The sequence below is a fragment of the Triturus cristatus genome, chromosome 5_1, assembly GCF_964204655.1.
Source record: "Triturus cristatus chromosome 5_1, aTriCri1.1, whole genome shotgun sequence".
Lineage (NCBI taxonomy): Eukaryota > Metazoa > Chordata > Amphibia > Caudata > Salamandridae > Triturus > Triturus cristatus.
Window position 1 is genome coordinate 273,440,015 of NC_140587.1, and position 21,076 is coordinate 273,461,090.

At 48.0% G+C, this 21,076-nt stretch overlaps 1 protein-coding gene across 2 annotated transcripts in view; it reads left to right on the top strand.

The window, feature by feature from the left end:
• ASAP1 (ArfGAP with SH3 domain, ankyrin repeat and PH domain 1) overlaps positions 1 to 21,076 on the top strand; it is a 1,875,051-nt gene that overhangs the window by 245,955 nt on the left and 1,608,020 nt on the right. The window lies entirely within an intron of this gene.

Sequence of the window (21,076 nt, forward strand, 5' to 3'; positions counted from 1 at the left end):
TGCGGTATGGGGGCCTCCCCCTCCTGCTGTGCCGGTGCCCGAATGGGGGCATGATCCCTTGCAGGACAGCAGGGTGACCAGATGACTGGAGCCGGCACCAGCAGAGTGGTCTGGAGGTATGAAGCTGATCGGTGGCTCAAGGAAGGAGCCACCTGAGCTCTGGCCTCATAGTCGGCTGCTGCCTGGGCACTCTGGTCACCAGGTCATCATAAGCCATCTAGTCGCTGGGCTGGCTGACCAGATGACCAGTGTGCCAGCCGGCGCTGCTAACTCTGACTTGTATGTTCCCTGAGTCATGTAAGCCCCCTCTTTGTTGGGCCTTGATAGTTGAGAAAAATGGCTTTATAGTCCGGCCCAAAGTGAGAGGGTGGAGCTTAACTGATGGCATAAACTTCTTTAGCTCCGGCACCAGGGATGTGAAAGGTCCTGACCCGGGGCACCCTTTGCGGATGGACTGGAGTGACCGTCCCTAGCCAGGGCAAGGTGGCTGCAGAATATGTATGAAGGACCTCTTTGGGGTGTGGAGCAGAGATGGGACCCAACATGAAGGCTCAGCCACAGACAGATCCCGGGGCAGGATGGCATCAAACCATGGAGGAGGCTGGGCTCCTGCGGGCTGAACAACTCCCGTAATCCCCTGTGAGAAGCAGGTGAAGCCATAGCTTTCGCCTGGTTGGCCCAGTCCAAGCAGACCAGAGCTCAAGGCACTTGTCACTGCCACCTCCCCAACCCAGGCCAGGGCAGCGTCAGACCAGGGAGGAGTCTTGGACTCCTGTAAGCTGAATAGCTTCTATAATACCCCCATAGGAGGCTCGATCCCAGTGCCACCTACCCCTGCCCAGGGCAGGGTGGTGAACTACCTGCAAAGGTTTGCCATGTTTCAAGATGTCCATTAAATAGCTTTTCAGCTTTGGGTGGTGAAAATGTCACTATAGACCTTTCATGCTCTAGACCGATCCAGCCCATTGACAAGTATGAGTATGCCAACTCAGTCAACCACGTCACCAGCCCATCCTGCCTGAGTTGAATTACACCCAGACCTACTTTAGAGGAGTGCCAGACTTTAGACTGAGGGTGAGTCGAATTCACCACTCAGGAGATTTGGAGGGTCTTCTTACCTATATATGAAAGTTAATAATGCCTGCTAATTATCCTTTTCTCAATATGGGCCCTCGCCTAAGGCTCTGGCTCATAAATATGGGGAGGATAATTAACAGCCATTATTGTCTGCAGGATAGGCATTAACGCTTAGTTACATAATGTGAAACTTATTGACGCAGATCCCGCCGGTGACTGCAGTTTTGTCCTGTACAGTCTTCAAAGTGGTGTTCTTAGACACGTCCAGGTGTCTGTGATGTACAAAATGTACAGCGTTTACTACCGCAAAAGGCTTTTTACAATGCTCAAGAGCCCTCTTTTGAGTTGGAAAATTCTTTCTGACTCATATAAAAAGGCTTTTGTGACCCTTTGTGAATTACAGATTGAAGGGCTGTGAAAAGGGGTCACCCTCCTATTTTCAATTTAGAAACGGATGAATCTATGCACTGTGACCCCATTTGCAGTACGCAAACCATTGATCAGTTACCAACTCCTGAGTGGGACAGCTTCTCATTTAGGAAACATATCGGGCGACCTCAGGGTGTAACAGGCAGAGGTTGAAAGAATATCTCCTCCGATGTCTTCCCAAATGGCAATTATTGGAGTTTTAGAAGCAGCGCCTGTCTCTTTATTGGACACTGGCTACTTAAAAAAAAAATCCATTTGAAAAAAAGCAAATGCAGGAACGCAGGTCTACTACTCCTTACAGTCCTCCATACTTGCACTCACGCCCAATTACAAGGTGTCGCAAATTGCAACCTGCCTCATTATAATTAATAAGGCAGGTCATTTTGCAACACTCTGCGAATGGACAATGTACTACGTGACCTATTAGTACACAGTTGCACTGCAGATTGCATGCTATTTGTAGACCAGTTTGTGTGCACATCACTGGTTTGCAAATGGCAACAGTTCATTAGAACCCGAGTCTCATTCCGTGATGATTTATTTTTCTTCCTGGCCCTTAGTAACCAGTAATCTACCTGCCTCCAGGTCCATTGATCCCTTATGCTTTGCACTATGAAACTGGGTAATAGCTACATCTGTTAATGGCTGTGTTTCGAAAAGGAAACACTAATGTTAAGTGCTGCATAAAAAAAGAAGTTACTACATTCACTTCTGAATCATGCTGTCATGTATCGTTCATTCCGCACTCCAATCATCACCAATCAAGAAACTCCATATTATGGGTTCAAGTACATGCACAGCCCAGCCCTGGCAGCCAGTCTTCTCCAGGGCACCGGAAATCGAAATTGACCTGCTGCCATTTTCTGTTTGAACAGGGACATTAATGTCCGAGTCGGGGAGCGTGTGCGGAAAGGCATAACATTTTCTTTCTCCTTACTACAAGTTTCAGGAGAAGATGATGCAATAGTGACACGTCCTGAAGTTCCTGGCTGTGTTTCACGCCTGGCTGGCATAGCTCAGGTCTGCCACTGCTCTTCTAAGAGTGCTGACTATGACCAGGCAGAGGGAGTGGCAGAAAGACCGTCTTGCATGTGAGTCATCTGTAATTGTAGAGAACGCCGTGCTGCTCAAGAATGGTTTGGCTCGAATCGATGAAGCGTCTCAAGGGCCTGCCTCATCGTTCACGGTTTCACTTTCTGCTGAAGTTTGACATTTGAAAAGCAACATCCCCTGAGCATTTTACTCCCAAATTTACATCTGCAGGGGTAAAACTTCTGATTCTGAGATCCCACTGATTGACTAATTTACTGAATTTAGCTCTTAAAAGCAATTTGCACAGTTAGACATTAAACCTAGATACTTGTGTAACATTCCTGCAGTTTTATGCAAGTGCCTCTCGGGAATTGAGGGCAAATGACACTCACTTTTGTCTTTGTGCATGCAAGAACCACCAGGTCTGCACTGATGGTAATTATATGCGGCGGCGGCTCCTCCGCTCTGGCGGAGGAGCGTCCTCCTCTGCCCCCACCCCACCAGCAGCTGCAAAACTCAAAAATAAAACGATAATAAGACCGCTTTATTATTATCTTATTTTTAACACGAACAACTCTTGGGGTGGGGCCAATGACATGCTGGAGGGGGGAGTGTTGGGCACTGTGATTAGTGCGCATGACCGTTTGGCCAGCTGTCTCCGGCCGGCTGTCTCCAACCCGAGCTGCGTTGCCGGGTTGGAGAGAGCAGGCACAGGTTCCCAGTCTCCCTGGGAGCGCAAATTGAGGGCGCTCAGGCCAGTTCTGACGCTGCTCTCATGCATGAGAGCAGCGTCAAGGTTGGCTGCAGGGGAGTCTGGGAGCCTGTGCAGTGCAGCAGAAGAGCACGGAGTCAGCTATCCGGCAAGCGGCAGGTAAGTGGTCTTCTTTTCTTTTTTGGGTCGTCCGTCATTGTCCCCCTCCCCCCCCCCCCCCACCACTGTGCCCTTATACTAGCTCCCACTGATTAGATGAGCAAACCATGGCACCGGCAGTTGTAAAGCAAGCACATACCTTCCGCCTGTGTTATTCCACGTTATTGCACAGCTAGTTATAGAATGGGAGTAAATAACCCGGCGCTCTGGCGCACGTTGATTAGAAGCTGATTTTGCATCTGCTGTGTACTCCTAAGTATAAATGACCTCATTAGAATTAAAAGTTCCTCGTTACATCCTATCTGCTGTATCGAGGTTATCATATTTTGCCATTTTCTTCACTTTTTATATATTTATTATCCTTAACAATTTTTTACTAATAGTACATTTTGTATATGCTTTTTTCTTATCACTCTGAATTTGGAGCTATTTTCCACAATTGGCTTTGAAACATTGTGTTTCTTAAATGAAAAAAAGTAGCACTGTATCTTCAAATAAAGTCAGGGTGTCAAAAATGATGTTTGAAAGCCAGACAGTAACTGCACTCAACCTCTTTAAGTATAACGACCAATGGCAGAAAGATAAAAATACCAATCTAGGTCCACATTATTGTATTTTTGTAAAGCTCTTTGTTCTCGTTGGAACTTATTGAAAACATTTCCTCGTACATAATATTGCAGTAAATTTGAGGATCGGGCCCTCAGGTATGTCTATTGCTGTGCGGACACGAGTACTGCACAGTGTTCCTGCAGTAGATTTAACTGTTAGCATCTTACGTGAATGAATCCTTTAACTTGGAGCCAGTGTAGAAGGATACGACTGAATCAAAGGGCACTCCCAAGTTTCTTCATCCTTAGAGTGCTGCTATGGTCATTAAATTACCAAAATATCATGTAGCGTCACAAACCCTTTGACCTTAATGGCATCACAAGAAGTGAGATTACATAATCTTTAACTATGATTGTTCCCAGCAGTTGGTGTCTCATGACCTTAAGCATGAGGCCATCATACCTTCTTTTTAACTGCATTTTTAAAACGCAACAGAGAAAAATGTCCATTTTAGATATCACCTATATCAGTGTGCTGATATGATCTTTGATAGTTGTGGGACGCTATACTTAAATGGCACATATACGCAGTAATCAGTTACCAACGAAGGATAAAACAGAAACAAAAAACAAGTGGTCTGAGGAACAGTCTAGTTACAAAGAAGAGACACAACATATCTCAGCAGGTGGCATAGGTAATGAGCAAGCAATTGCAACAGCACGTAAAAGTCATGACGTGATAGGTGGAACCAGTCGCGGCTGGCATAACTCGCGGGTGGGGGGTGCGGTCACGGGGGGAGGTGGTCGCGTGGGGGGGAGGGTAACTTTAAAAAAAAAAAGTTCACTTAGCTTTGCCGGCCCGGTCCTGTGTCGTCTCTGCTCCTCACAGGAAGCAGGCAGTCTCCCTCCCCTCCCCTCCCCTCCCCTAAGCCAATCTGGGGCCGGCCAAACAGTCAGCGCCCTCAGAGTGGCCAAGCCACTCCTCCCCTGCCCTAGAGCAGGACCGCCTACACCCCAACCAAACCCTTCTGCTTTCTGGCACTGCGAGAAGCAGACACATAAAATGGTATTTATAATACCATTTTATGTGTCTGCTTTTCGCACTGCAAGAAAGCAGTGGGGCGACGCTCCTCCGCCCGCATGGAAGAGCCGCCCCTGGATGGGACTCTATACTTAACCTGAATTGTAGCAAGACACATCTCTTTCAAATGTGTACATTTGCTCTGAACGGACACTCATTCATATCCAGGTACTTTTATAGTGTACAAAGCCAATGACACCGGAGGCTAGAGAGGAGTTGACCCCATTGTTTTCAAAATGTGCTGTGGGTGCCCTGATACATCAAAAATGACCTCCATTGTGACAGGGCAAGCATTTCTTCATTGGTGCCCCCTTATGCCAAAAATGTTATACAATATGTCAATGTCAGAAGTTTGCCATTAATGCTTTAGATATACCTGGTGTTACCCTTATTTCAAAATTACCTCTAGTCTGTCAGAGACAGTATTTTGTCATGGCTGCCCCCTACACTAAGCCAGGGGTTTCCTGCTCTATGCCAAAATTTCCCTCCAATGAGGTAGCACCACCATTTTGCCTTAAATGCTCCATACCAAAAATGTCCTCAATTATGCCAGTGCCAGCATTTTCTATGAGTATCATGTATGGCAAGAATTGTTTCCGGTATGCAAGTATCAATATTTTACTAAGGGTGCCCATTGTACTAGAATTACCTCCAGTATGCAGTGACAACTATTTTTCAGAGGTGCGTGTCAAGCTATCATTTACCTTCTGTATGCCATTTGCAGTATTTTGCCACGTGCACTCTTTAAATCAAGAATTACCTTCAGCATACTAGAGCCAACAACAGACTTGCCAGCATAAGACCACTTTCTCCCTCACCCTCACTTATATTCAGTCACTCACATTCACTTTTTTTTGTAGAGTTTTATATAGCGTGAACTAGACCCAAGAAATCGGGCATCAGAGCGCTTTACATGAGCACTAATTTCAATACAAATGGACTCATTCGTTTTTGTTCGGCACAGGGAGATTAAGTGGTCCGCCCAGAATCGCAGGATGTTGAGCATCTTTGCCGAGACTCGAACCCGGTTCCCCAGCTTCGAGGTAGACTGCTGTAGCCGTAAGGCTACATCCTCTCTTCTCCACTTGCATTTACATTCTCACTCACTCTTTCACCCTCACTCATTCTTGCTGACTTAATTATACTTACACTCACTTGTCTTCAAGCTCACTTATTTGCATACTCTCTTACTATTTATTATTCTCTCATTCACTGCTACACTCTGTCATTTACTCTCACTCACTCATTCCTTATCACTCAGCTACTCTTACTCACTTGAGTAATTCTTACTCTCACTCATTCTCACTCCCTCTGAATTACTGACACTCAGTCTCCCTCATTCTCACTCACTACCTGTGGTTGACTCTCACTCATTACCTTTCAGTGACTCTCTTTCCCCCTACACATGCACAAAAATGCATGCTCTCTCGCACGCAAATGCATTCTCACCCACAGGCATACATTCAAACATTGTTTACCTAAATCATCTTCCTCTGGAGGTCTCATTTCTGCTCAGTGCTCTATTTTCTAACTACACTAATATTGAATATTTACTATTAGTGTGATGAAAAATTGGCAGAAAACCAGTGTGGAGCACTGACACCCATAAGGTGAGCAGTCCTTAGCTTATTGACACTGATTTTACTGTCTCTGAGGCCAGGGGATGCAAAGGCAATATAGGGGGTAGCCAGGAGCATGACAGCGGCTGCAGCTGCCACCCCTAAATGATGTCCAAGAGTGTTGTTAGAGAGAAGTTACTGCCATACTGCCAAGGAGATGGTGGTACTGTTTCTGTGGTGGTCCCATTCAGGTCCAAAAAGCCCTTTCTCATCCAAAAGGAAATGTGTGTAGGTCCCGAGAAATGTTGGGCTTGTACACAGATCCTTGGTCTAGCTGGAAATGGATCTGGGTAACCTCTGTGTGCATTTAGAAGCGAAGGTAGAAGTGGTGATTGTAATCATACATGTTAATTAGGGGGGATACCCTGGAGCCTTGAAATGCTCTACATGTAGCCTAGTAGTCCTGTTAATGCTGTATTCTGATACGAGAGGAACACATTGATCCATCCGAGTGATGTTCCATTGATCTCTATTAATTCTTGTAAACTGAGAGAAGAATTGCGATTCTAATAGATTTACTGATTATAGAATCGGAATTTTATTAAAGACAACAAGGCTAGCATTATGCATAAACTTTTATTTGCCACTTCTGAGCAGCACCATTAAAAGCTCATGGAATCCTTAAACATCACAATCAAAAAAGAATCTTCAAGTCCATAAAGATCATGTGACCACCATCCTCTTCCTCTTTTCGTTTGCTTCATACTGCTCTTCTTCACACCAAATTATTTGAATTAACCATTTTTAATTCTCTACACCAAAAAACATACAAATGGAGGAGGAGCCTAGCGCGCAACCAAGATGGCCGCGTAGGTGCGAGGCTCCCGAGGACCTCCGCGACCTCCTGCATAAATCCTGACAGAATCCTGTCCCAGATGAGGGGACTGTATTTGTGAGCCCGAGCAGAGGTGACGCCCGTTTTCCGTTTTTAAATCGGACCTCGGACACCGGCAGGAGCATCGATTGGGGTTTGCGGCCTTCTCCACACCGGCCCCCCGTACTGGAGTTGTGGGGCGATCCGGATACAAAGTGAACAACAGCGGCGGGCAAGGCTGGGTGACTCGCGTACCCCGCACTTTCACTTTCGCTTTTGCGCCCTCCTTGCTGCCAGGCGAGGTTGGGTTGCGGGGCGGTGTGCGGTGGTGTGGTCTCGTTGGGGTGCCCTGCCGGTCCGCCAGCTGCGGTCCGTCCTGCGGAGCGGTGGTCGCTCCCCCCTGGACCCCTTGAACTGGATTGTCGGCCCCCCCCTTTTCTTGAGGAGACTGACTCGTCTTGGGGATTGAAACCATGTCCACAAAACAAGATGGCGATCGGGCTAAGATAAAATCGACCCGCCGTGGCGCGGCCCATCAATCCAACAGTATGGACCGCTACACCCTCCAGAGGGGATCCCCAGAGGCGCCGCGTAGGTCCCCTACGGGCCCGACTGATGCTTCCGCTCTGCCCACGGACCTGACCCTCCGAGACGTCATGGGCGCCATCGCCGAGATGAAGGCCTCGGTGGACCAGCGCTTCGACACTCTGGCGCAGAAGATTGACTCGGTCCTCGTGGACGTGGGCCTCGTGAGGGCTGATTTGTCTAAAACCAACGACCGGGTCGACTCTTTGGCCCACTCTACCACGGGCCTCACAACGGACGTGGCGGCCCTCCAACAGGAGGTGCGCAGGCTTGGCCAGGCGAGCGCCCTGATGAATCGTCGGCTGGAGGATTCCGAGGGTCGGGCCCGGAGGAACAACGTCCGCATTATCGGGGTGCCGGAGGGACGCGAGGCGGAGGCGGCGGATCTATTTGTTGAGGACCTGGTTCTCTCCCATCTCCAGCCTCGGGGGCTGAGTAAATTCTTTGCGGTGGAGCGTGCCCACAGGGTCCCCGGGGGTAGGCCTAAGGTTGGAGCCCCTCCGAGGCCTCTCATCGCCCGGATCTTCAATTTTCGGGACAGAGACGCTATCCTACAGACTTCCAGGCTACAAGGGCCGGTCAAACTTGACAATATGGACATCAATTTCTATCCTGACTTCACTCCGGCAGTCCAAAAGCAGAGACTGAGCTTTCTTGGAGTTAAACGTCGCCTAAGGGACCTGAATCTCAAATATGCGATGCTTTTTCCGGCTAAGCTGAGAGTGGAGGTGGATGGCCACACGCACTTTTTTGATCGTCCCGAGGTGGCCGGGGACTGGCTAGACACTTTGCCCGGAGATCGGGGCCGGGGGATGGGGGGGTGCGGTTGGTGGGGAGGGCCCGCCGGATCAGGACTGAGGGACTAATGGTAGGCCTTGCTCTGGACTGCGTTGTTGTCACTATTGACTGTTAGGGTAAGTTCCCCTCCTGTGGAGGTCGTGTGGGGTCTCTTGGGGGATCTCCCTCCTCCTCTGGGGGACTAGTTAGTTTTCTATCTATGGGGTGACAGGCACACTGCACTTTGGGGGGGCTGTTTGGGCTCATGCAGGGGTGCAGGGTGGGGGGAGTTCTGTTGGGTTGGGTGGGTTGGGGTGGGGTGTGGTTCGTTTCTACCGCAAGGCAAACCCGTTATTGTGTTGTTGTTTTTGAGATGCTCTGGGGGGGACAAATGATGGCTTCGTTATGTGATGGGGGGTAGGGATTTGACTTTGTTGTCCTGGAACGTTAACGGACTGGGTGATAGGATCAAGCGGGGTGTGGTCCTGCAGTATCTGAAGCGGATTTCGCCTGATGTGGTCTTTCTGCAGGAGACACACCTTATTGGTAACTCCTTTTGTGCCATGAATCGCCGTGGCTTTCGCTTGGTGGCCCACTCTGGCTTCACATCAGGCTCGCGGGGGGTGGGCATTATGGTCAAGACCTCGCTCCCGCTAGAAATAGACGAGGTGCGCCATGATGAGAGGGGACGCTACACTGTCTTGGTGGGGAGGATGGAGGGCAAGGTAGTTGTCTTTGTCTCTGTGTACGTCCCACCGGGGCTACAGTCCACCACCTTTGCAGATCTGGGACGCCTCCTTCTTGACCTCCCGGGGGGGCTTCTGGTGGTTGGGGGGGATTTCAATGCGGTGGCTTCTGGGACTATGGATCGTCATCCCCCTAGGGACCTCCCCCGGGCACAGGCGTGGCTAGCGGGCCTTTTGGACACACTGGGATTGGTGGACTGCTGGCGTTTAAAGCATCCCGCCCAGCTGCAGTACACCTTCCATTCGGGTGCCCATGGTAGCCTCTCGCGGCTTGATTATGTCCTTGTCCCTGCGGCCTATGCTGGGAGGGTGGGAGAGGTGCGCCATCTGGCGCGGGGTATTTCAGATCATTCCCCGCTCCTGTTGCACTTGGGTGTCTTCCCGAGGGGAGAGGGCAGGGTAGCTCCAATCAATGCTTGGTACCTGCGTGACCCCACTATTCGTGCTGACCTGATTAAATCATTGCAACGGTATTTTGAGGAGAATGTGGGGTCCGTCCCGTCGGCTATCTCCCTGTGGGAAGCCTTCAAAACAGTTCTCAGAGGGGAGGCCCTCTCCTTTTTCTCCCATGCCCGCAGACGCGCACAGGAGGTGGTGACCCGGGTGGAGGCCGAAATTACTGAATTGGAGGGTGGTCTGGGGAGTGGGGTGACTGACGCGGCGCTGCATGTTCTACACCTTAAGCAGGCGGCTTATAGGGCCCTCGTCACGGAGGCGGCCAGGGGCCTTAGCAGAGAGCAACAGGGGCGACTGTACGATGTGGGTGATAAGGCTGGCAAACTGATTGCGTGGTTGGATAAGAAGGAGAGAGCTAGTCGTGTGGTCCCGCTGATTGAGAGGATGGATGGTGTACGAATTACTGAGCCGGAAGGCATTGTTTCTTGCTTCGCGGATTATTTCCGCGAGGTATATTCTCCTGTCTCTCCTTGCTCGGAGGAGGATTCCCATGCCCTGCTGCGGGACATCGCGCTGCCCTCGCTTTCAGTGGAGGACAGGGATTCGTTGGATGCCGCTCCCACCTCGGATGAAATCGCCCTCGCCATACGCTCGGTCGCCTCGGGCAAGGCCATGGGCCCGAATGGCCTTCCTATCGAATTGTATAAGCTGCGACCGGATGTACTGGCACCTCACCTCCGCGCGATGTTCCTTGCGGCCCACTCGCGGGGCTCCCTCCCGCCGGACCAGCGTCTAGCTACCATCGTGGTTATCCACAAGGAGGGGAGACCGCGACACCGGGTTACATCCTATCGGCCGATCTCGCTCTTAAATGCGGAGCCTAAAATCCTCGCCAAGGTGCTTGCCAACCGGCTGGTCGGCGTGGTGGGCGATCTGGTCCACCAAGACCAGTCCGGCTTTATTCCCCATCGCAACACGGCCCTTAACCTGCGGCGTTTGCACGGGGTGCTCGCGCGTGTTCCATTCGTGCGGGAGCCGGCCATCTTGGCGTCCTTGGACGCCACCATGGCGTTTGACACGCTCGAGTGGCCGTACATCTGGGCGATGTTGGCGAAATTTGGATTTGGCCCGGGATTCATCAGCTGGGTCAAATTGTTGTACTCTGACCCATTGGCGCAGGTGGTGGTGAATGGTCGAGTCTCGGCCCCATTCGTGCTGGGACGGGGCACGCGACAGGGTTGCCCCCTGTCGCCGCTCCTGTTTGCACTGGCCTTGGAACCCCTGGCGGAGTGGCTGCGGTGGCACCCTTCTATCCGTGGTCTCCGTTGGACCCCTGAGTATGAGGACCGCGTGTCCCTCTATGCCGACGACATCCTGTTGTACTTAGCCTCCCCGCGTAAATCACTGATTGTCCTGGTCGATGTCCTGCGCTCCTTCGGCCGTAACTCAGGTCTTGTCATCAACTGGGCTAAATCCTGTGTCTATGTGCTTTCCGGGGAGGCTCCTGTTCTCCCGCGGGGCTGCTCGATCCAGATTGCCTCGCAGGGGTTTCGTTACCTGGGCGTCTATATTACGCTGGACCCGGTGGCCCGCTACGAGCGGAATTTGCTTCCCCCCCTCCAGCGCTTGAAGGAGGACGTCGCGCGCTGGCGGCGCTTGCCGCTTTCGCCGCTCGGCCGGGCGGCATTGTTCAAGATGATGTCATTACCGCGCTTTCTATACGCTCTCCAGAACTCGATGGACCTGGTCCCGGCGCGCTACTTCCGTGAGGTGGAGAGTTTGCAGCGCCGCCTGTTCTGGGACGGGAGGCCGCGTATAGCCCTGGCAAAGTTGACGCTCCCGTGGTATGACGGAGGGATTGCCCTCCCGGATATTAAGCGGTATTACTGGGCCTCCCAATTAGCTGCAATTAATCACGGCCTTTACGGGCCCGCCTTAAACCCGGCATTTGAAATGGACCAGACGCTCCTGCCCGGTGGCGATTACAATCGAGCGCTCTACACTAGCGTGCCCGATTCCCGCCTGACGGGACCCACGCGTGTCATGGTGCGAGTATGGCACGCGGCCAACGCAGCTATGGGATGGAAGGACCGTTTGACCCGGGCGTCACCGTTGTATGCGTCTGAGAGGTTGGGCTCCCTATGGACCTCGAAGGGCTTCGATAGGTGGGACACGATAGGCATTAGTACAGTGGGGGATCTCTGGACGAGGGGAGGATTCAAAACATTCGAGACACTGCAGGCGGAGTTTCAGCTGCAGGGCAGTGAATACTTTCGATACCTGCAGGTCCGTCACGCACTGGGTTCTGTCTTTTCGGACGTGGCCGCCATCCCGGAGTCCTCCCCACTGGAGGATAGAGTGCTAGATGGCCACGTTCCGGACAGCACGATCTCCCTCATCTACAAGAAGTTGATTAATGACCGCTCGGGCTTACTGACTGGGCTCCGCGAGGCTTGGGTTGCCGATGGGTTGGAGCTGGACGACGAGGACTGGATTTCCGCGGTGGCCTCCCCGAAGGAGGTGGCCATCCCGGCTCGCCTTCGCTTCGTCCAGCTTAAGATACTTCACCGGGTGTACATGACGGGGCCAGGGCTTCTGCGTATGGGCTATGCCGAGGATGGACTGTGTAAGCGTGGGTGCGGTGCATTGGCGACTTTTTTACATATTCTGTGGGAATGTCCGAGGGTGGAGCGATTCTGGCGTGGTGTGCATGAGGTCCTGCGAGCGGTTACGCATGTCGTGCTGGTGCCTGAAGCGAGGAGATGCCTGCTGAATGTGTGGGAACCGACCGACTACTCGGTTCCGCAGACGCGATGGGTGACGCTGGGTTATATGATTGCTAAACGTGACATCGCTCAACTGTGGGGATCCCAGAGGCCCCCGGCAGTGTCGGCCTGGAAAGAACACATGGATTGGTGCATGTTCCGAGAGAAGGTGGTGTATGTGGCGCGGGGTAAGCCTGGGGCGTGGCTGAAGGTGTGGGGCCCCTGGAACGCCTACCGCGGGGGTATTTGCGAGCCGCCGTTGTTGCCTCCCGCTTCACCAGCTCCGTCCCCCTAGATGACCCCCTCCCTCAATCCCGGGCACAGTGTTTTCCCAGTCCCGGACCTATTCCCCTTCCCCTCCTTCGATTTTAGTGTATGGTTGGGGTCCCCCCATTTGAGGAGCATATGTTGTCACTTTCGCTCTCGGGTTGCCTTGCGGGTGTGGTTTTATGTTGTTGTGTTGTATAAAACGAAACCGTATTGTGGGCTCAGAGTCATGTGGCCCACGTTGTTGATACCTCCTGTTTTAGCGTCTCTGTAACGCCAAGTGCCTTATTGTATATATGTCATTTATTTCTGTCACTTTAGCGGCCGGCCGGAAGGTTGTAGGCCCATACCTGTATATATTTGAGATTGTAATAAACGGTTTCAAAAAAAAAAACAAAAAAAAAAACATACAAATAAACTTAGCAAGCCAAATCAAAACTCATAATGCTTGTACCGAAAAAAACTCCAAACGTAACTAATACGCAATAAACTAATCAGAAACTATTCTACACCCAAGGGAAGGGTGGGACACAATAATGTAGCTAACTTCCAAGACAACTCCCTAGTGTCCAAGAACGTATTACTTGGCCAATTTACAAACAACTTCAGGACCAAATCGATGTCCCATAAAGACTTATACTTTGATTCCGGAGGCCTCTTAATGCGAATCCCTTTCATAACTACAAACCAAAGCACTCCTTCCAATAGGAACACCATGACTTAAAGACTGGCCATCAGAAACCGCCGACCTATAACAGTTCACCGTTCTACACGACAAACCAACCAGAAAGTTCGCTACTTGGATGTCAATTGCTTCCAAGGGATCCAAACCCTTTTCCAAGCACCAACGAAGCCAAACCTTCAATACCCCTCTATATCTCTTCCTTGTCCCTGGTGCCCCTAAAACAAACTCTGGGGAAACTCCAAAAATTGCTCATTCATTCCACGCATCCATGTTCTCTCTCCACCAAATCAATTCTTCCTTTGCTTCCAAGGTTACATCCACTATGTCTCCATACCTCAAACCTTTTGCCAGCCCTGATTTCTTCAAATGCTGTAAAGCCCTGTACTGTAGAGTGCCAGGAAAAATCGCCTGAATTGACGAAGACAACAAACCAATAACTCTTGCCAAATCTCTCAAAGACACTCTCTCTGTTTATAACCCTCTGAATTTACTGTTTTATCTGCCTCACTTTTTTCTCCGGTAGACACAATTGACACACAATTGTGTCCACCACAAATCCTAGAAACTCCACCTTCCTTACAGGGACCAAAACTGACTTTTCCAAATTTATCACAAATCCTAAACTTTCCAAAGAGCTCATAACAAAATTAAAATGTTCGTTTAGAATCCCACATCCTGATTCATAATCAAAATATCGTCCAGATAAATTATCATCCTGATACCTCTCTCCCTGAAGAAACCTACCACAGACCTCATAACCGTGGTGAAACACCAAGGAGCAGATGAAAGTCCAAATGGAAGGCTCTGAAATTTTCAAAATTGACCCTTCCATCTAAATTGTAGAAATCTTTGACTTTCTTTCGCTATTGGTATAGTGAAGTATGCATCCTTCAGATCCATCTTCACCATTCAATCTCCCTCTTGCAGAATATCTCTCAGAAGGTGAATTCCCTCCATTTTGAAATGACGGTAAGTCACAAACTGATTTAAACTCCTTAGATGTATCACTGGTCTCCATCCTTTGTCCTTCTTTTCTACTAGGAAAAGAGTACTTACGAACCGTTTGTCTTCCTCCCTCACTTGCATAATTGCATCTTTCTCTAACATCATACAAACCTTGTTTTCTACTATTAATAAGAACTCTTCTTGAAAAACCAGCTTGTGTGGTTCCTTTACCTGAATTGGGACTGAATCGAAATCTATTCAAAACCCTTTTATAGTTTCTAGAACCCATGCATCCTGGGTTACCTCCCTCCAGTTTTCCTTGAAATATTTCAATCTTCCTCCTACACTTTTCAGGATAGAAAAAGAAACAGTCTTCATACTCACCCTGGTTCTGACTTTTTCCCTGACTTTGTATTTTTCCTCTGATGCGGCAAGCTCGACTTCTTCCTCTTTGTGGGAAGAAATTAAAACTTCCATGACCTCTCGCATAACCACTCCCTTGGTTATGGTATTGGGGTCTGAAGTTCGGTCTGCCGGTATCTTGCCATCTTCTACCAGCCCGACTATAAAAACCACTGCTGTTAAAGACCCTTCACATTGAGTAATGTGCCTTATCCAAGCTGGTGAATGTACGCACATACTTTGTCAAAGATGTAACCACCCTTCACCAAATAGTAGCCCGCATGCCTCATTGCTGGACTCCTTATTGGCCAAGTCACCCAACTTTGGGTTAATCCTCATAAGGATAGTCTTTCTTCTCTCTGAAAGAATGCCAGCACTAGCATTTCCTAAAAAACAGATTGCCCTCTGGCACCAACAACGCAATAAAGAAAGGTCCAGATCCAAATTTTTAAGGTAAGCCTCCTCAGTGGCATCAAAAATCTTAGCCAAAGGCCCCAAAAGGTCAAACACCTTGTCCTGACATTGCTTTAATGACCTGTCCAAGCCCTTCCTTGGATCATTACCCATTTAAAATAAAAATGTGATGAGCTCCGGGTCAACATTAGGAGTCATAGTCACTTTCTCCTCAATAACAGACCTTGAACATTCTGCCCGCATAACATTTCTTTCCTACTTCTCTAAGGGTTTCCTAATTCTTGCCTTGATGTAATCTGTCACATAATCAAGTGGCTGCCAGTCCTTACCCCTAGGGTGTCCAATATCTTTGGGACTGAACAAAACCTCCCCGAAAGGATCCACCACTGAATCCTTATTATTCTCTCTTCTACTATCCTCAATCCTTATATTCTAGATCTAATACTCATCCACCTCATCTTCACTATTGTCTGCATCATCTGATGCTCTCCCTTGCTTTCTAGTGTAAAACTGGCTTCCTTCTGTACTGTGACGGATACCATTCCAATTTGAGCCGCTTGGGACTCCACTCTTTTTATTTTATTTATTGAGAAAATTTTATATAGCGCGAACATGACACCGAGGGTATCAGAGCGCTTTACAGATTATGCAGCAATAAGGGAACAAGCAAACAAAACAGAATCAACAAAGCGAAGAATTCACAGTCTAAAATGTCCGACATTCTCGAGAGCCAGGCAGATGGGCCAGAGTCAGCAGCTAAGGTCCCAGAATCACATGGAGAAGCCAGACTGAGGGAGAAATGTCTTCATCAGGAGCCCTTTGACTTCTTTTTTGAAGAATACAGTGGAAGGGTTCACCCTGACTTCGGGGAAGGGAGTTACAGATCCTCAGAGCCATACCTGAGGGAACACTCTGAACCTGTTTCACATTTAAATGTTTCTTTTTTGTTAAACATTTCCCTCCTGGACCTCTTTTGTTTTCCTCCTCAGAAACAGAAACATATTTTTCCTCCTCATTAAATTTTCTTTTACCTAGAGCCTGATTAACAGACTCCTGAATTGCTTCTTTCAGCTCTTTAATAATTAATTATTTTATTATTTTCTCCTGTCCTTCTTTATCGCCATCCATTTTTAATCAAAAATATTTTTTACTTACTCCTCAATACTCCACAAAGCTATTCTATCTCCCTTAATCACTTGTTTAAACTTCTATGCTAATTTACCACAATATTGCACAAGATAAGCGCTCCTCACAGCTGTAACTGTCGTTTCCCTGACACGAAGCAATAACGATGCTTCGTTGCCAAGGGAACGGCCTCGTAGAGCTACAAGCTCTAAAAACAAACGTGTTCGCTCTTAAATAAGCCCCAATTCCTTTTAAAACCCGCCTCAGCGTTAACCAATGGAAGAGCTCGCTTGGCACACGCCCGCGTCACAAACTCGCTCTCCCAAAGGCATTAATACGCTTGGGAGCCTCGAGACTGCTCGTGTGCTGCTGCCTCAACAGAGTCAAGAAAACGGTACGCGCAAGCGGCTTTTGAATGTAAACTCGCTTACTGTGAGCGCAAGCAGTTTGAAAGTTAACTTTATCTTTCAATACTCATCACGCTCGCGCTCACAAATAATGAATTATATCTCTGAAATCTCAATGCTCAGCTCAATTAGTCTAAACTTAGGCTAATAATCAATAACAAAGTAAAACTTTTAGCAAACATAAACTCATTAACTTTCAAATCTTAAACCTTTAAATATTTCATAACTATGAAACAAACACAAACAGAATTCAAACATACACCCATAAATTGGGTATTAACATAAATTACTTCAAAAACAGCCATCCACAAGCAAACTTATATAATAAAATCAATTAAATTGTCAACACTTACCTGCTCAGAAGCAGTAAACAAAAGAGGACCCACTACCCCAAGCTGGTATGTACCCAGAGAGTCGATCATGTACTTTAGCAGATACTCGGCTTCCCAAACTCTGTAGTAGACATGTGATCTCACTCTCCAGCATCTCACTACAGAATGCGGTGTTAAGATTTGCCAATAGTTGGATAGCTTGATTTGTTTGGGAAGGGCCCTATAGTAGGGTGCTTCAAGGTTTGAGAAGCTATACCTTGGGATTTAGGAATTGTGTAATGTAAAGCTGAAGTGTGCTAGGATGATTTTTAATCCACATTTCTGTATATGATTCATCGGGGGTGGGGGGGGGAGTTAAAGGTCTTTAACCTGATGGCTGGATCATCACCATTTAGAGGGCCTGGGAGGAAACCTGTTTTTTTGTGCAAATATACCTATTCCTCACCATATACCTAAAATCTGTGATACTCAAAGCAAACACCAACTATGCAATTTAAAAAAAAACAGTACACTTGCCTACCTGCCATTTTACTTTGCGGGTTGGTATTACACTTTCTAAGGTACTTGTGGGGTTGGAAAAAAAACTTTTAGAAATCCAATAATCAAAAAAAATAGGCTTATCTAGGTCATGTGGTAGAAAAACCGAAAAGAAAAATATACCAAAAATATTACGTGAAAAAAATCAATATTTCTATGGCTCAGAAAGTTATGATGATGTTTGTCTCTCTAACACTAGAAGAAGGCATAGGGCTATCTTCTGGTCATCTGTGCCTTAAGTTAGAAGGTACAATCTGGCCCCCTGTGGTGCATGGTATATTAATGGTATTTCTTGGTGAACAAGTATGACACTTCTCTGACGGGCAGTGAGCATTACCTTTGCCTTTCTCTTCCTCGTCATAGGCCTTACCGGTGAGGAGGCCCCACCTCCCTGCAGAAACATTTATGCACTACCACACAAAAAGAGACATAATCCCTCAAGTAATACCCTATATAAGGGCGTTATACACCTCTCACATGCTGTTTTTTGTCTGCCTTGCATAGCTTTTATATTATTGTTTCTTGAATTGGTCAAGTTCAGGGTATCCTTCAGGATAGAGTCCTGCAATGGTGCTGCTTGGACTGACCCCCGATTACCTGTCGAGTTTGGGTTGAGGGTGGATTACTATTTGTGGCCTCTCTTTCTTCATCTTCTCAGCCCCCCAGCGTGCGGCTAATGTGCACCTGCCTCCTCCATGGATTGGAATGGAGGGGGTGGGTGTGCATGTCCTCCTGTCCAGCACATGTGCCTTGTTATATGAGCCTTTGTTAACCATACACACACAGCCCCAGCTAAAGGCATTTGCTACACAAGGCTACTTAAGCTTTTGAGTTCTGCACCTCATGTAAATGTTGCTCATGGCTGTTTCACTGATATCAGAGTAGTGCTTGCCTTTGTTTGCTTGATGGACAGCAAGTTCTCTTCTAAGAGAATGACAAGCCTCCAACTTCAGAAAGTCAGAGAGGTGTAAAGAGCGTTTTGGAGGTTTGTTTGAATGCCTTAGACACTTGTTTCTTCTCATTGTCCTTGGTTTTCCTAAGATGCTGGGGTAGACTCTGATACTTCCACCTTGCCAGACCCCAGGAGTTTTGTTGATAAAGAGGGTTTGTTCTGGTCCTGTCTTCCTTAAGAAAGAACTTGAGGCTTTCTATGGATCCAGTGAATGCGCTCTCCACTAGTTGTGCTCCCTTTTCTCAGTCACATAGGCTTCTTTGTAGATCCCTCAGTATGATTGCTGTTTTCAAGCGTACCATCCTGCACAAATAGAAAGACATGGAGAAAATCACTGTTACCCAGTTTTTAACCATAATATATCCAGTGGACATACCTTCCCTTTCCTGTAACTGTAGATCCAGGGCTTCAAAACTTTACATGTAGCTTGACGGTAATCACTGAGGATTCCACCCCTCCAGATGTAGGGATGTTGGTGGGTCCGCATGCAAGGCCTATTTAGGACTCAACCTGTGCATGAAGGATTTCACTTATTCTTCATATGCCTCCTAGAGTTGGGTCAGTAGCTTCCACGTTCTTTCCATAACTATCCTGGAGGGTATAGATTGTGAAGATCACGTTGCTAAGATGGAGTTACAAGTACAGTTGAGTTACAAGTACAGTTTTTGGCAGATGCTTCCTTTGACAATCTGAGACCTACAGCGATTTCCTCTGGAGCGGTCATTGCTGCTCTATGCCATGTCCGGAAGCATGGTTGGTAGGCACAGGGTCTTCAGAAATCTTCTGTCCTTCATCTTCATTTTTTTATAGCCGCTCTTTGTTTGGTCCCGAGTTAGATGATCTCATTCAAAAATCTTTCAAGAACAGCAACCATGCCTTACCCTTTACTTTTACCAATAAGGGCTCTTATTCAAACAAGTCTTCTTCACAATTACAGGCTTACTTCCGTCGCAGACATCACATTTCTCTGGGTCAATCTAATGGTGGTGCCAGTCATTTCAGAGGAAAGAATTGGGATCCTCATTTAAGAACTCTTCAGATTTGTTGGCCAAACTGCAATGATCCGGACATTCACAGCCTTGGTACATTAAGCCGCATGTGTCAGGTGGAGGAAGACTTACATTTTTATCTGATATCTGCAAACAGATAATCTCAGATGCCTGGGCATTTATTTTCAAGATGGGTACAAAATTGAGTCCCCCATGCTACCTCCGAATTCAGAGCCTTTGATAACTTCTTAACCCTCTTCAATGTACAATCAAGAGGCTAATGGTAGGAATTCAAGCTCTCTTGGACAAGCTGACCATTGCTCCTATTCCCAGGGAAGAGCAGCGAAAGGGCTTAATTCACACTTTGTTCTTGCCCCACCAGTGACTGGGGGTGGGGGTCTGCCTCACCAATATACAAATGAATCAGTTTGTGAGAATGATTCACTTTAAGGTTGACAACTTCAGTCAGTTATTCCCCTCATCTATGCCCTGAGAATTTCTGGCTATCTTGGGGTTGGAAGAGGCCTGTCTCCATGTCCCCATTTGGCCTCCTTATCACAGCTTTTTTCAATACGCTGTTCAGTCTCTTCACTTTGATTTAATGGTTCTTCCTTTTGGCCTAAAATTGGCTTTGCGCCTACAGTGGCCATTTTTATTCACAACAAAGGAATACCCCTCCATCAGTATTTGGATGGCTGGTTAGTTCATGCTCTTCAAGAAGCAAGTCTCTGGCGAATATAGGGTCAGTCCATCATTTTCTTACCTGCCTGGGTTGCTTGATCACGTGCTTGTCAACTTAAGTTTCACTTGCTATCCTCACTGGTTTACCGATCATCTCTGGCTTGGAGTTGGATGCTGAACCAAGAGGAGATAGGTAGTACTCACTCTTCTTCATAGGGTTTAGATGAGTTCTTTCTTTCTGGTTATCCTGTCTCTTTACTCATACTTTCATCTTTTGTGCTTCCCTCTAGGTATCTACAGTCTTTGTCATTCCATGGGCACCTCTTCATTTGGGCTCAGTGTTGAAACACATTCTCAATTGGTGGGGCCCAGCTTTTCGATTATTTGATCTCAAAATCCCAGTGACCATAGAGGTTGATAGGGAACCTTTTTGGTGATTGATCCAATCTCATTGGGAGAAGTGATTGCCCCTTCCATCATTACAGCCAATCATTCTGCGTGTGGATGCCTCAGGTCTGTGTTGGGGTGCAACACTGGAGTCTCTTCTGGCTCAGGCCATGTGGGAGGAAGAGGAGGAGGAAGAGGAGTTGAAGTTGAGTT